The sequence below is a fragment of the Macrobrachium nipponense genome, chromosome 1 (assembly GCF_015104395.2).
Source record: "Macrobrachium nipponense isolate FS-2020 chromosome 1, ASM1510439v2, whole genome shotgun sequence".
Taxonomy (NCBI): domain Eukaryota; kingdom Metazoa; phylum Arthropoda; class Malacostraca; order Decapoda; family Palaemonidae; genus Macrobrachium; species Macrobrachium nipponense.
The window spans coordinates 175,378,496-175,395,423 of record NC_087200.1 but is presented as its reverse complement, the minus strand read 5'-3'; positions in this window follow the sequence as shown (position 1 = coordinate 175,395,423).

Here is a 16,928-nt window from a genome sequence, read left to right as displayed (position 1 = left end):
CTCCGCCCTTTTCAACCCTGTCCCAAGATCGACGTATATATATATGACTCTGAGGAAGTAGAATAAGATGAGATCATCAGAGATAAGAGAAGAAGGAAGAGGCGCACATGAGAGAGTGGGAATGTAATAAAGTCCGTAGTAGAGAGAGAGAGAGAGAGAGAGAGAGAGAGAGAGAGAGAGAGAGAGAGAGAGAGAGAGAGAGAAATAATCCCGACGTTGCGTAACCTTTCGGAGAAGAAACGTCCTACAAGTGGTTTTGAGGAGTAACCCGTCCTTCAAATTTCGAGACTAAGGCATTCCTCCCTGCAGTACGAAGTTAAGAAGCTGTCTGAAGTTTCTGCTGTCCCTTTTTGTGAAGCCCTCGCTTCGAGCCCTGATTTCAACAGCTGCAAATCTGGCAGCAAGTATTTCATTACTGCACTGTTTCCCACTTTTTACACATTGGCAGATTTAATATTGTTATGTAAATAGGATAATAGAAAGAACTAGAATGAGTTAGATGGTGAAAGAGTTTATTGAGTCTGGTAAGCTTCTAGGTCTGAGGGGAATGATCTTCGTAATATGTTGATACGAGAGAGAGAAAGTATGAGAGAGATGAAAGAACAGCTGAGAGAGAAGTAATGAGAATGCAGCAAGTTGGATATCACTCAGTTAAGGCAAAGTACTCTTAACAGTCAGACAGGAGAGAACGAAAATGAAGCTGATGGTTTGGGTATGAGTGCAGTGCTGAAATTAGTACCAAAGTTTGATGAGGAAGATGTAACGAAATATTTCATATGTTTTGAGAAGTTAATGGAAAGAGTAGGTTCTCTTAAAGAAATGTGGACTCTATTTACAGTAAGTTTTTTTGCGTGGTAGGGCATTTACTGTGTATAGTTGCATGTCTAAGGAAGAATGTGATGATTATGATATTGTGAAAGAGACTGTTCTTAGCGCATACAGGTTATTGTACTGAAGGCGTACTGTAAGAAGGTAAGAAATTTAGAAGTTTGAGAAGGGACGAGAATATTACGTATGTAGAATACGGTAAGAAGTTAGAAAGGCTGTTTTGTGATTGGTTAACTTCCGCTAAAGTTGATTTTGATGGTCTGAAGAACTTAGTAGCTATTGCTGAGAAAACTTCAAAGATTAAGCTTTAATATAGAAGATAGGCGAGAAATATCTTTTGCAGGAGCAACTAGGTTAGCAGACGAATATAGTTTGACTCATAATTTAAAGTGTCAGTAAGAAGTGAAATGATCCTTCGTCTGGTTACGTACAAAACATTAAGGTTTCAGTTCTAGCAATAGCAATGCGAGTAAAAGTGACCATTACTGTTATGCATGCGGAAAACCTGGTCATACGTCTAAGGTTTGTAAGAATAAAGCGGCATTTAGTAGCTCAGAATGAACTTGTTTCTGATGTAGATGAGCAATGGGCAGTTTACGCGAGAAATTGTGGCAGTAAGAGGAAGGAAGGACGTGAAGAAACCAGTGTCTCTAGTTAACCTTTCGTCAAGTAGGAATGATGTGATGAGAAAAACTAGGAAATTTAATGGGGAATTTCTTTCAGAAGGCATAGTTTCCTCTCTTGGAGGAGGAGATTCGAGAGAATAGTCTTGCTTCGGGACACGGAGCTGCTGTCTCTCTAATAAGGAGAGGGAGTGTGCCAAACAAGGCAGAAATCAACATGGAAGAAAAATTCATGTTAGGTGGATTTTCCGAACACTTTTGTTATTTTGTCCTTTGTTGAAGGTAAACTTGGAAAGTCAGGTAGTTTCAGAAGTGAAACTAGCAGTCATTGACAGTTTGCTCGTTGATGGCTTGACATTATTGTCGATAATGACTTAGCTTTATCCAAGTATGTGAATCCTGTTGTGAGTGAGATTCCAGCGCCTGAAATGGTAGTAATTAGGTTAGGTTTAGATACAGACATAGACTACAGTCATAGTTTGTTCGTGGATTCGAACGAGTGTGATAGAGGTGGCAAGGTGATCTTGGCATGAGTGTGGGTGAGAGACCTGACTCTATTGGTGGTGACAGTAACAGCCAAGCGGAAAGTGTAGCTGTCGAGAATAACATAGTCGATGTAGTGGAATCAAGTAATAGTTACTGTGATGAATTAGGCACTAACCTTTTGAATAAGGGTGAGCTAGTTAAGTTTCAGAGAGATGATGAGACACTAACCTGAATTTTTTAATGTGAGCTGGATGGTGATGATCTCGATAATGTGTGTAAGGAAACGTTTTTGTTTAAAAGACAGAGTTTTGTGCCGTTATGTTCGTCCTAAAGTCGCTAGCAAAGAGGAGATCACCAAACAATTAGTGGTTCCTAGGAAGCTTCGTGAACTAGTTTTGAAGTTACGTATGATGAGTGTATGATGAGCAAGGACATTTGGGAGTAATAAAACTTTCAGGTGTATTAGTAGGGCGTACTATTGGCCTAAAAGGAATGCCAAATTGCCGGAAAACTGACTCGAGTAATTCCCAGAGCTCCATTGTGTAATATTCCTTCAGTAGGTAAACCTTTTGAGAATGTAGTTATCAATATGGTTGGACCGCGTTTGCCTAGAAGTAAAGGGAGGGAGTATATATCTGTTAACAATCATTGATAGACTAACTCGCTATCCAGAGGCAATACCCGTAAGAAGCTGTAACACAAGGACTGTAGTTAAACGCATGTTAGATTATTTTTCTAAGTTTGATCTGCCTCGTACTATACAGTGATAATGGCAGTAATTTTGTATCCAAATATTTCAGGGATGAATGAAAGAGTTAGGTATTAAACTCGTAACTTCCACACCTTATCACTCCCAAATCACAAGGCATTATGGAGCGGTTTCACCAAACATTAAAGAGTTTGTTCATGAAAACTGTGTAATAACTTTGAACATGACTGGGAGGAAAAGTTACCTTTTGTTTTGTTAGCTTTACAGTTGGCACTGAATGACACTACAGGATTTAGTCCTTTCGAGCTGGTTTTCGGTCATGCCGCTAAAGGTCCTTTGGAAATTTTAAAATGTAATTTAATGCTTAAAGAAGGTAGAGAGGACTACATAACTAATCTAGAGTATTATAAAAAACAACAATTCAAGAGATGCTTGGCAACTAGCGAAGGCGAACGAGAGTGAAAGTCAATGGAAAATAAAAGGAAACATGATTCTTAGAGCGAAAGAGAGAAGTTTCTGGTGTTGTGGGAGATAAAGTTTTAGTATTAGTCCACAAAGAAGATCCCTCTTTATCTTATAAGTTTGAAGGTCCTTTTTCAATTTTAGAAAAGAAGTTAAATCTAAATTATTTAATCAATAAGGTAAGCGTAGAGCAAAGTGGCTGCATGTAAACTTTCTCAAGAAAATATAACGAACGCCCCCATGCTGTGGCCACCACCCGTGCCTGTAGTAACGGTGTCACAGAAAGAAATTAGTTTTGAGAAAAACGCCTAGGTGCTTAAGAATTTTGAAGTTTAATCCGAGTTAGAAAAGGAAAAATTAAGGGGAAAGGATAATGTTATAGCTGATAGCCTCTCTAGAGATTTTTCGGAATGAGAAGCCTGATGACCCGTTTTCTATTTTTGCATGGTTGGGTAAATGAATTGAGAAGTGTGCTTGTTTAAACTGAGTTGATGCTTTATGCAGATCGTTCCCCTGTTTGTTTGATTCTTGTTTCTCTGTAAGAAAATAAAATTAGCTGATTTAATTTTTTTCTTTTGGGTGTACGTGTCATGGTAAAACATATATTAAAGGAAGGAAAATGTATCTTCTTCGCGTAGGTCTGCATCAAGGAGGCATTCCCTGCATGTGTTTGAGGCGTCTGTTTTCATGATTGTTTGAGAATACGCAGGTGTGTTATGGAACTCCAGCACGCGACCGTCATTAGAAACACCGCGTATTATGATGCAACATTTCGTTGAGAGTCTTCTAAAAAGTTCCTGTCGTGGGATGGGTGACGTTTGTTCTGGTTAAGCTCCGCCCTTTTCCAAGACCCTAGCCGCCGCGAGATCAACACATATATATAGGACTCTGAGGAAGTAGAAGATGAGATCTATTAGAGATAAGAGAAGAAGGAAGAGGACACACAAGTGAGTGTGGGAACGTAAATAAAGTCTGGAGAGAGAGAGAGAGAGAGAGAGAGAGAGAGAGAGAGAGAGAGAGAGAGAGAGATCCCGATGTTGAGTAACCCTTTCGGAGAAGAAACGTCCTACAAGTGGTTTTGAGGAGTAACCCGTCCTTCAAGTTTCGAGACTAAGGCATTTCTCCCTGCTTTATGAAGTTAAGAAGCTGTCTGAAGTTTCTACTGTCCCCTTATGTGAAGCCCTCGCTTCGAGCCCTGATTTCAACAGCTGGAAAACTGGCCAGCAAGTATTTCATTACTGCACTGGTTCTCCCTTTTTCCCCTTTTTACATATTGTCAGATTGAATTTTGTTATGTACATAGGAGAAACCATTCAGCATTTATCTTTGTAAATAAGCTTCTGTTCTGTTTGAGTTTCTTTCTATATTTGTACCCCAAGTTTCAATTGTTGGTGTTGAATCCTTTTTGTTTATTATAATAAAGAACCTGAGCAGATCTCTGTCCGTAACAGTGACCCAGGAGTAGGTGACCCAAGCGGTTTTGGCTTTGCATTAAGGGACTAATTACAGCTGCTCACCTTCAGAGAACCTTGAACGGACCCATACGACGCCTAGTCTAGGTTCTCTGGTACTCCTCAATGCCATTTAGTGGACTCATCCAATGGCATTTCTTCACAGAAGTGTTTTTGGCATTCAATCTTACGGTTTGGCCCACCATTAGCGACTTCTCGTCAACCGTAAGTGTGATTCTGACAAGATGATGGAGAGTTCAGTGCATTCACTCGACTCCTCTGTGTCCACCTTGACCCTGCAGTCTGCGAGATGATCCTTCTTCGTGCTCAGGTCCTTGACGACCGTGCCCGTGCCCCAGACAACCGCACCATCAGGGCCCCACCACGTCAAGCTGCCGCCCTTCTGCAGTGAGGATGTCACAACATGGTTGCAACAGCAGAAACACAGTTCTGGATCCACAGCATCACCTGGGACAGCACCAATGCGTACCTCATCGCCGGGACCCTCACAGCAGATGCCTTCAAACGCCTCACCCCATGGATGTGCAGCCATCCCAGGGGGCTGCCCCTACAAAGGCCTGAAGAGGGAGCTTCATCCAGGTCTTCTCCCTCCCAGTTCCCCAGCCAAGCCCCCCAAACCAAATTTTTCAACCTCGTGGTCAACCACATGATCACCTTGTATCCCCAGACTGGCCTGCACAAGCTCCAGGACCTGGTCCTCCTGCCAGAGATGGACCAACAAAGATGAAGGCAGGGGTGAGCATCCTCCGTCAACTCTTCCTTTGCCAGCTCACACCCAAAGTCCGAAGCCAGATCCCTAATGCCGACACCATGGAGATGGAAAGTCTGGTGCAGTGGGCTTTCACGCATGTTCACCGCCACCCAAGCTGCAAAACTCTCCACTCCTCCATCAGCCAACAGCCTACAGCAGGAGGACACAGTTGGTGCATCACACCATTGATCGCCAATGCCCCCCCAGACGTCGGGTGGTGCCGCTTCCACTGCCAGTTCGGCAGCAAGGAATGGAAGTGCGAGCACCCTTGCTCCTTCTGCCCTTCAAAAAACGACGGAGGCAAAACCCGAAAACAAGCCCCCATGGCAGCGGTAGTAACGAAGTCCCTACCCAGGGGCTTCTACGTCCAGGACAGCATCTCCACCTCAGGATATTGGTTGACACTGGTGCCATGCAGTCAGTGTTCCCTTCATCCACAGAGGATCGCAGCCACTCCCTCAACGACCTTCAAATGGGACCCCACCCATCCGCACCTGCGGCACCAGACCTACACCTGGCCTCACCGACGTAGGGACCCCTCTCCTGGGGGTGGACCCCTCCTTGCCCACCACGACCTCTTAGTGGATGTGGCCCGCCAGCGCCTTCTCGGTCTCGAGACCTTGCCTCTCCCACCCACCCGCCAGAGAACCAAGGGCGCCCACCATGTGCTCTGTCCTTCCCCACCACAGATACCCGCCTCCCTCTCCAGGAGTTTCTGGATGTCCTTCCGCCCTGAGCTTCGCCATGGTTGGCTGGGACTGTACCCAAGCACGGGGTCTTCCACCATATTGAAGACCAAGGCCCCCCCGACATACCCAACGTTGTCCGCCGCCATCCTGCCCGTAAGCTTCCTCCAGGAAAGGCCAAGACCATTTGTTCCAAAGATTAACCAGTATGGTGTCCTCCCAAGCCCAACTTTTTGCTTGGTTTTCATGCGTATTTCACATGCTTCTTGCTACAACTGCAGGGTGAGATGGTGAATTGGGTATGAAGGGGCAATACCCAATTGCTGTAATTGGAATGTGTATATAATTCAGCATAGCATGTAACACTTTCCATCCAGGGCAATTAACTTCTACCTCAAGAAGTTTACTAGGACGAAGTTGGAGTAATTTCCTGCAGAGATTAATACTTGGGGTATCTGATTGTGAGCCCTGCAAGAATTCCAGTATCTTGCTGTTGGCCTTTTCTGGGAAACAGCTCACACTTCAACTTCTTTAACAGAATGGACTGTGTTTATTGACATATGGAAGTGTCATAATACTCTCTAAGTAAAAATATAAAATGGTTAGAAATAAATGAAAAGAATTAAACAAAGATTTGGATAACATATTCATAAGTGATAATATACAGGTAAATATGGATATATTATATAAGATAGAGAAAATAGTGGATAAATATGTACCGAAGAAGAAAAGTAAAAATCAGTCATGCATACCAAGAGACAGAAGGAGCTTGTTCCAGAAAATCAGAAAGTGGAAAAAAGGTCTTGCAAAAGAAAAGAATGCATGGAAAGTGATGGAACTAAAAAGTAAGATAGAAAAATGCAGAACAAAGGATTATACAATGAAAAGGAAATGAAAAATGGGACTTTGAAGAAAATACCCTAGTAAATATCAAGCAAAATCCCAAACTATTGTACTCATATGTGAAAAAGATGAATAAAAGAAGAATAGAAATAGGCCCTCTAAGAAATGAAGGGAGGATTAACGAATGAAAAAAAAGGAAATATGCAACATATTGGCAGAAAGATATAAGAGAGAATCAAAGCCCTAGAATTGATAATGAGGATAATGATACCGAAAGTAAGATGAAAATAGTGAATAATTTTATCAGACATAGATATTAATGTAATGAAGCTGATATTGTGCAGGCTATTAATGAAATTGAAAATGGATCAGCAGCGGGGCCTGATGGTGTCCCTGCTATTTTTTTAAAGGAATTAGTTCATTCTATCGCAAAGCCCTTGCAGTATTATTAAAGGAAAGTGTAGTATTAGGTAAGATTTATGATGAGCATAAATTAATATATATTACCCCTACTTTCAAAAGTGGATCAAGACTAGAGGCAAGTAATTATAGGCCTGTGAGTCTAACATCACATATTATGAAAGTGTATGAAAGGGTAATGAAGAAAAATATTATGAAACATTTAATAAAAATAATTTGTTTAATATAAGACAACATGGTTTTGTACCAGGAAAAAGTACACAAACCCAACTTTTAGTCCACCGTGAAACATATATATAAAAAATATGAAAAACGGAAAAGAACAGATGTGGTTTATCTAGACTTTGCAAAAGCTTTTGACAAGGTAGAACCATAATATATTAGCGAAGAAAATTAGAAAAACATGATTTAGTGACAAAGTAGGAAGATGGATAAAAGAATTTTTACACAACAGAAAACAGATAGTTATTGCAAACAATGAGAAATCGGATGAAGCTAAGGTAATATCCGGTGTACCACAAGGTATGGTGCTATCTGCATTGCTGTTTGTTATTATGATTGCAGACGTAGACAGTAATGTTAAGGACTCGGTAGTGAGTAGTTTCGCCAATGACACAAGAATAAGTAGAGAAATTACTTGTGATGAAGATAGGAACGAGCTACAAAGAGACCTTAACAAACAGTATATATGAATGGACAGAGGTAAATAGGATGGTACGTATCTACCTGATAAATTTGAATCAATAAATTATGGAGATAGAGAAGGAAACCTATATGCATATAGAGGGCCCTAATAACAAGACAATCACTAATAAGGAAGGCAGTTAAGGACCTTGGTGTGATGTTGAATAGGAACATGTTATGTATGATCAAATAGCAATTCTATTGGCAAAATGCAAAGCAAAAATGGGAATGTTGTTACGGAACTTCAGAGAAGAGTTTTAAATATATGCTTCTGGAGTTTTGCTCGATAGATATAATCTTCCCTTCCTCACCAACCTTTGCTAAACCCTAGGACCCATCGTAGACCGTCTAAAGCGAGCAGTTTTCATCTTTAAAGCTTGCTGCCAAGAGCACGCTACAATTCTCGCACATATCAGGAACAAATTTGCCCTGATTGTTACAGGGACTATGCCTATGGCAGTGGGTATGGGCAGTGCCCACTGGCAACAATCGCACCGAGCAGTCAGCTAGGACACATTTTAATTGTGGGTCATTTCTAAAGATGGCCCTGTAGTGAAAAAACCAGGTTGTTATAGAAAATTTTGATTTGTTCATGAAACTTACCTGTCAGATATATATATAGCTGTATTCTCTGAAGTCCGACAGAATTTCTAAAACTTAACGACACGCTAGTGGGAGTTGGGTGGTTAGTACCCATTCCCGATCCCCGCCGCTGGGAGGCGGGTAATCAGGAACCATTGCCATTTTCTATCAGATTTCTTCTGTCGCCGGTGTCATAAACAACTGTTTCACACCATCCGCCTCTCAGGATTTTGGAAAACTTTTCATTGGCTTGAGTATCCTCTTGACTTTTTGGTTTTTTGGTTTTGGATCGATAGCTTGGCATACGTGACTTTGGACTGTTTTGAATTTGGCTTGGTTTTTTTCCTTAAATATGTCTGGATCTAGTTCGGCTAGCGCCAGGGTGTGCTTGAATTGGAATGCAAGGTTAGGCTACCAAAAGCCTTGGTTGATCCTCACACATTGTGTAAAGGGTGTAGGGGGCAAGAGTGTAAATATGATTTGCGCTGTAATGAGTGTGAAAGCTTGGATGATTTACAATGGAAGACGTATGAAATCCTACGTAATAAATTAGAGCGTGATAGGATCAGGAGGTCTTCCTCCAGGAGTAAGTCGGTAGCAGACAGGGTCTTAATGTATCCCCTTCTAACCCTCCTTTAGATTTTTGTCTCCTAACCCGTAGTTTTGCCTTCGGGCCCTCAAGTGGTGTCTGCGGAGGGTAATGCCCTTTCGCTTATTCTGGATTCATTGAAGACGCTTGAATCTAAAGTGCTTGCCCTTGAAAACAGGCAAACTAAGTGCAGTGATAGTGCCCCTAGTGAAGTGGAGGGGGCGTCAGATCGGCCCTATAGCGCCTCTAGGCTGGGACCTCTGCCGGACTCCCAGGACTCAGGGAGAGGGCATGTCGAAGGCCGAAGGAGGGTTACGGGGATCCCCCACCGATCTGACGTCCCTTCAGCAGTTCATGTGGACGCTTCCCAGGCTGCTAAGGAGCGTGCTCGAGCACGTATCCTGAGAGATTGTTTCTCGTCTTCCGACGTGTCCTCCCCGCGCAAGGGGTGGGGGGGGTGGGAATCTCGTCCGGTATTCGCGACCTTTGAAGAGGACTCTTCAAGATCTAGACGCTTCATGTCATGCTGTGTCTGAGTGGCATTCTTCTCTGGAAAGCGTAGCATTTCCGCCCCAGAAGAAGTCTAGGACATCATCGGATGATGACGCCCTCGAGCGCCCCAGTCGCTCTAGAGCCAAGGCTGTTCCCTGGGAGAAGGAAGAAGGCGTCCCCTCGCCCTCACCTTCTCACAAGCGCAGCTCGTCTCCGCGGTAAGGAGACTTCTCAGTACGGAGATCATCATTGCTATGCAACGGCAACTGGACCGCTTTACTTAAGCAGAAGGAGACGGTTCCTCGTCGCAAGAAGGACGATAGACTTCCAATCAAGAGAACAAGACAGTCTTCTCCACCTGCACCTCTTTCGTCCCCGTCTCCTGATATTTCGCCCTCTGAGGCTTCGTTCTGCTCCCCAGGGTTCGTCTATAGGTGATGAATAGACGTCAGGTTAGAGAGAGATCCCATCATGCTCCTCTCTCTTCTCGTCGAGAAGACGCTCGGCATTCCGACTTCGACGTTTCTGCTGGCGACGAGTGTGTTGCTGTCGGATGGACTTCAATGCGTTCTGCCCCCTCTTCGACATGAGCGTGTCGACGCTCAACGGGACGCTCGTTGGGTAGCAGACCAGGTTTCTTCGCGGGACGTTCGTAAGGACGCTTCGCTGGACGGTTAGAAGAGTCGCTACGTTGGATGCTTCTTTTGATGCTTCGAGGGACGCTCGGTCGGATGCTGATTTGGAGCGCTCGGGAAAGGACGCTAGGTTTGACGCTCAGATGGACCCTAGTAGACGTTGTCGTAAGAGCTCTGTGGACGCGAATGGTGGAAGTTCACGATCACTCGGATGATTTGTTCCCAAGGCTTTGGCTGACGCTTACGTCTGCCTACTTCTTCACGTTCTCCTCAAAGGGTGATTCCTGACACCCTGTGACTGTTAGGATCCGTTACCCTCTTCTTCTCGTCATCGTTCGACATGAGACTTGGAGCGAAAGGACTTTTGCCTCTTCCGTCGGATTTTCACTCGGGTAAGGAAGAAGGAGAACTTACGGTTCTTCTGAGGATGTTGACGAAGAACAACCTTCGACGTCGGCTTCGTCAGACTACCAAGTATGGCCATGGCTACTTCGTGATTCGTTTGGTGATACTTTCCAGCCTTCTGCCCCTCCTTCTCCTCCTTCACAGTTTTCGTCGTTGAAAAGCAAGCAAGACCTCCAGGTTTCGTGAAAATGAAGACGTCTTTGTCTACTAAGAGAGCGTTCTGGAAGGTTAATGCCTGGATGGAGTCTAGAAAGTAAAGGAGGACCTACTTTCGCCCTGCCTCCGTCTAGACTTAGCGGTAAAGGCAGGGATGTGGTATGAAACAGGCGAGGATTTAGGATTGAAGGTTCCTACGTCTGCTCAAGGTAGATTTCGCCAGCGTGGTTGATGCCTCAAGGAGGTCCCCTTTTAGCCTCAGCTAAAGTGTCATGGACGACTTCCGAACTGGACCACCATCTTTTGAAGGGACTGTTTAGGTCCTTGGAAGTTTTTAACTTCTTAGACTGGTGTCTCGGAGCTTTAGACAACCAGTCTCGTAAGCCAGACTCGATCAGCTTGGGGGAGCTGTCCAGTGTATTGTCATGCATGGACAAGGCCGTCAGGGCTGGCTCAGAGAGTTAGCCTCTCATTTTTCAGCCAGGCGTGTTGAAGAAAAGGTCGCTCTATTGCAACTTTGCGGCTAAGTCTGTCTCTCCCTCACAGAGGACAGAACTTTTGTATGCGCCCTTCTCGAGTCATCTCTTCCCCCAGGCTATGGTGAAGGATCTGGCAGTTAGTCTTCAAGAAAAAGCCACTCAAGACCTGTTGGCTCAGTTGTCAAGACGTCCGGCTGGCCCTTCCACGTCTTCAGGAGCCCAACCGTTTAGAAAGCAGAAGCCCTTTCGTGGAGGGACTTCCGCTAGATCGTCACCCCGAGGAAGAAGCCTTCCTAGAGGTAGAGCCCCATCTAAGTCTAGGGGCAAGAAGTGAGAGATCGTTCCTTCAGCCACCGGTAGGAGCCAGGCTGCAGTTGTTTGCAGAGGCTTGAAGAGAAAGAGAGGCGGACACCTGGTCTCTCGGCGTCATAGAGAAGGGGTACAAGATCCCTTTCATAAAGCCGCCCCCTCCGCTGACTTCCACTCCCAGGGACTTGTCCCCGTCGTATTCTCAAAGAAAACGGAGGATACTTTCGACCTGCTCGAGCATATGCTCGAGAAACGAGCAGTGGAACAGGTTTTAGACCTGGCAACGCCAGGATTTTACAACAGATTGTTTCTTGTACCGAAACAATCGGGAGGGTGGCGGCCGGTCTTGGACGTAAGTCGTCTAAACCTCTTTATAGAAAAGCAGAGGTTTTCAAGATGGAGACTCCTCAGTCAGTTCTGGGGGCCTTAAGACCTGGAGATTGGATGGTATCACTCGACCTGCAGAACGCCTACTTTCACGTCCCGATACATCCCCAATCGATGAAGTACCTTCGGTTCGTCCTGAAATGGGAAGGTCTTTCAATTCAGGGCTCTTTTGTTTCGGACTGAGTACGGCCCCATTTATCTTCACCATCTTAATGAAGAACGTGGCGAGGTGGCTCTCCATCTTTCCAACATCAGAATCTCGCTCTATCTGGACGACTGGCTCATACGAGCCTCCTCGCAGACCCGGTGCCTGAAGGACATACAAATAACTCTGTCTTTAGCTGCGTCCCTGGGACTTCTGGTGAACTTCGAAAAGTCACATCTGACCCCCCCAACACAGTCCATCGTGTATCTGGGGATTCAGATGGATTCAGTGGCTTTTCGGGCTTTTTCCGTCCCAGGAACGTCGGCAACAAGGCATAGAAAAAGTGTCAGCCTTTCTAGGGAAAGATTCATGCTCGTTGAGGGAATGGATGAGTCTGCTGGGGACCATTTCCTCGCTGGAGAAGTTTCGTTTCCCTGGGGAGGCTAACACCTTCGACCTCTTCAGTTCTTTCTGTCGGACAACTGGACAGACAAGGACACTTCGACATGAAGTTAAGCTCTCGGAAGAGGTGAAGAACCATCTAAGATGGTGGCTCGATCCGTGAAGCTGTCAGAGGGCATATCCCTCAAGCTTCAGAACCCCGACCTTGTGTTGTTCTCCGACGTGTCATCCACGGGGTGGGGAGCAACTCTAGGGGGGGAGGAAGTGTCAGGTACCTGGAGAGGGGAACAGGTAGCCTGGCATATCAACTTCAAAGAGCTGGCAGCGGTTCAATTAGCGCTCCAGTTCTTTCAGAACAAAGTCTCCCGTCGTGTAGTTCAAGTCAACTCGGACAACACCCACAGCCCTGGCATACTTGAAGAACAAGGAGGAACACACTCTTGCTTCCCGTGTTCGCTCTAGCGAAAGAGATTCTACTTTGGGCAAAGGAGAGAGAAGTCATGATATTGACAAGGTTCATTGCCGGAGTTGAGAACGTCCGGGCAGATCTCCTCATTCGACAAGGACAGTTTATTGCCGACAGGTGTGGACCCTCAATCAGGACGTATGCCAGGAGCTGTGGGGTCTTTGGGGATGTCCCTTAGTGGACATTTTTGCAACATCAAGGATGGCGAGACTCCCCCTTTATTGCTCCCCGGTTCTCGATCCGGGGCAGTAGCAGTAGACGCCCGCCCTTTTATATGGGATTGGACGGGCCTAGATCTCTACGCATTTCCCCCCTTCAAGTTCTTGGGAAGTGTTGAGAAAGTTTTGCGCAGCATTGGAGGGGACGAGGTTGACGTTAATCGCCCCCGTTTTGGCCCGCAGCGATCTGGTTCACAGAGGTGATCTTCTACCTGGTGGATTTTCCGAGATCTCTTCCGTTAAGGAGAGATCTACTCAAACAGCCCCACTTCGAGAGGTACCCACAAAAACCTCTCCGCTCTGAGTCTGACTGCGTTCAGACTATTCAGAAGTTGGCCAGAGCGAGAGGTTTTTCGAAACCATTGGTGGCTAAAGCTATCGCCACCGCGAGGAGACCTTCATCAATCGTGGTGTTATCAATCGAAGTGGGTACAGCCTTTAGAAGTTGGTGTAAGAGGAAAGGAGTTTCCTCTACCCACTACCTCTGTGAGCCAGATCGCCGACTTCTTGCTTTATCTTAAACAAGATCTGAAGCTTGCAGTGTCAACCATTAAAGGCTACAGAAGCGTCTTTATCTGTAGTTTTTCGCCATAGAGGGTCTTGACCTCGCTAATAACAAGGATCTCCATGATCTATTGAGATCTTTCGAGACTACCAAGGTGCCGCTACCAAGTTACCTTCGTGGAACCTGGATGTGGTCCTCAAATATTTAATGTCAAATCGCTTTGAACCTCTTTACTCTACTTCTCTGCGAGATTTGACGAGAAAACTGTATTCCTAACTGCTCTGCGACGGCGAAGAGAGTTAGCGAAATACAGGCTATTAGTAAACACGTCGGCTTCAAGGGCATAATCGGTCTGCTCTTTGGGTATGTCTTTTCTGGCTAAAAACGAAAACCCTTCCAATCCTTGGCCTAAAACGTTCGAGATCAAGGGTATGGCAGAGATCATTGGTCAAGAGCCAGAAAGAGTCCTGTGTCCTGTTAGGGCTCTTAGAGATTTATCTTCGTAGAACGAAGGATTGTAGAGGTTCTGCGAGAACTTATGGTGTTCGGTCGGTCAAGAGACCAAATATGCCCATGTCCAAGAATGCACTGGCATTCTTTTTAAAAACACCATAAAGGAGGCGCACTCTTCTTGTAAAGACAGTGACTTTGAGCTGTTAAAAGTTAATGCGCACGAAGTGAGGGCTATTTCGACCTCAATAGCCTTTCAGAAAAACATGGCTCTTAAAGACATTTTTAAAGTGCTACTTTTTGGAGGAGTAACTCGGTGTTCGCCTCGCACTACCTACGGGAGGTGAGAACGACATATGAAAACTGTTACTCTCTTGGACCATACGTCGCCGCAGACACTATTTTGGGGGCAGGAGGTAGCACTCATCCTTTCCCATAGAAAAGGGTAGGTGAGTTTTTAATATTTGCAATGTCTATGGTTGTAGGGTCGGCCGCCGAATACGGTCGTCCCTTCCTTTAGCCTTTGGTATATGGGAGTTTTTTGTTAGGCTAACTTAGGTGGTGGTTTTTGCCTCGTTGCCCTCAGAAGTATGGTCATGGTCTAGTCACATTGTGGTCCCGTCCCCGTTGACAGATCATCTAGAGCGCACAACTACACAGGTCCACTACCTTGTTGTAACTCTAGTTGAAGCAGAAGCAGGCTTGGTGACAGTAATCACGAAGTCAGCTATGCTAACAGGTAAGGAACCAAGATGTCAATTCATCTACATATGTTTCCTAAAAATCCTTTTTCTGTCTCTCCCCACCGCCAAAGGTGGGATTCAGCTATATATATATCTGACAGGTAAGTTTCATGAACAAAATGATATTGTTAATATACAATAAGTTTGTTCATACTTACCTGGCAGATATATATATTTTTTAGTACCCACCCACACCTCCCCTCAGGAGACAGTGGAGATAGAAATCTGATAGAAAATGGAATGGTTCCTGATACCTGCCTCCCAGCGGCGGGAATGGCTACTAACCACCCAACTCCCACTACGTGTGTCGTAAGTTTTAGAAATTCTGTCGGACTTCAGAGAATACAGCTATATATATATCTGCCAGGTAAGTATGAACAAACTTTATTGTATCTTAACAATATCATTTTTAGTATACTTAAATTATTTTTAATACTTGAAAACCATAAATATTAACGAGTAGTAGATATTTTTAATTAATTCAGTTTGACTACAAATGTACATTTCTAGTACATTCTGTGAATTATTTAGGCAATTCTATGTACTAACTCCACACGGACTGTAAGGAACGGTCCCGTTCCTTTTTAGAGGCTACTAGGTACTGGGGCGTCAAATGTCATTTTTCTGTTTCTGATACTATAGTCGATTTTTTTAAACCTGGCCAAACTTGCACTTAACTTGCACTTACTGCTTGTCGCTGATTGGATGAATGTCGTGTTGTCCGAATCTCTCTGTTTTGTTTTCACACTGTTTCAGAATTGTGATTATATGGCCATAGATTGAGATAAGAGCCAAATTATGTAATTTTGTGTAAATGCCAGTTGTAAATAAAACTTAATTATTAAGAACTTACACCAAATTATTATATAATAGTTAACAGTTATGAAACAACACTCTCCGAAGCTGTTGACTTTGAAATATGTTTCAAACGCATGAACTTTAATGTTTAAAATTTCTAGCTAGATTTTAGTGCAATCGTGCCATTGGTGGTTTGGAAAAAAGCAAAACGTACATTGCTGAAGGTTGTATAATGCCTAAGAACAAAATACTATCGTAGAAATGTAAGCTGTCAGAAAATTTTGGGGTGGAGGAGTTGTGCAGGAACAGCCTCGGGGTTGACAGAAAGTTGACGTACTCTCAGCAGAGGTTCAAATGCGGGCTGTGGTGTTCTTGTCTTCATAAAATTAAATTAAAGATGTTTATAATATCATAACTGTTCATTTTTTGCATTTCAAAACTTTTAGATTTGCTGTTGCCTTAATGATTTCTTTCATTGTCTTGCTAGGGCCCTGTGAAGTGAAACATTGAAAAACATTCATTATTATATTACTGCACTGACTGGTAAGCCTACTCGCCAGCAGTATGTATATGCCTGGTGTTTGAAGTGCCTTCATCTCTGCTTTGTTCCATATCTCTCTTGTGGCCATGGTTGAAATTGGTGAAATTGACGACAGTGAGCCAACTGCTCGATAGCCGATTCTAAGCTGATTGATGATGGCGGTGTGTGCAGCAGACGACAACGCGCCGGCTGTTCCTTTCTTCAACAACTCCTCCACCCCAAATGTTCGGCAAGCTTACATTTTCTACGATAGTATTTTGTTCTTAGGCATTATACAACCTTCAGCAATGTACGTTTTGCTTTTTTCTAAACCACCAATGGCACGATTGCACTAAAAATCTAGCTAGAAATTTAAACATTAAAGTTCATGCGTTTGAAAACATATTTCAAGTCTACAGCTTCGGAGAGTGTTGTTTCATAACTGTTAACTATTATATAATAATTTGGTATGTAAGTACTTAATACTTAAGTTTATTACACTGGTATTTACATAACATCACATATTTGGCTCTTATCTCAATCTATGGCTGTATAACCACAATTTTGAAACAGTGTGAAAACAAACAGAGAGATTCGGACAACACGACATTCATCCAATCAGCGACAACCAGCTAAGTTTGACTGGTTTAAAAAAATCGGCTATAGTCCCTGGGGTTTAAACT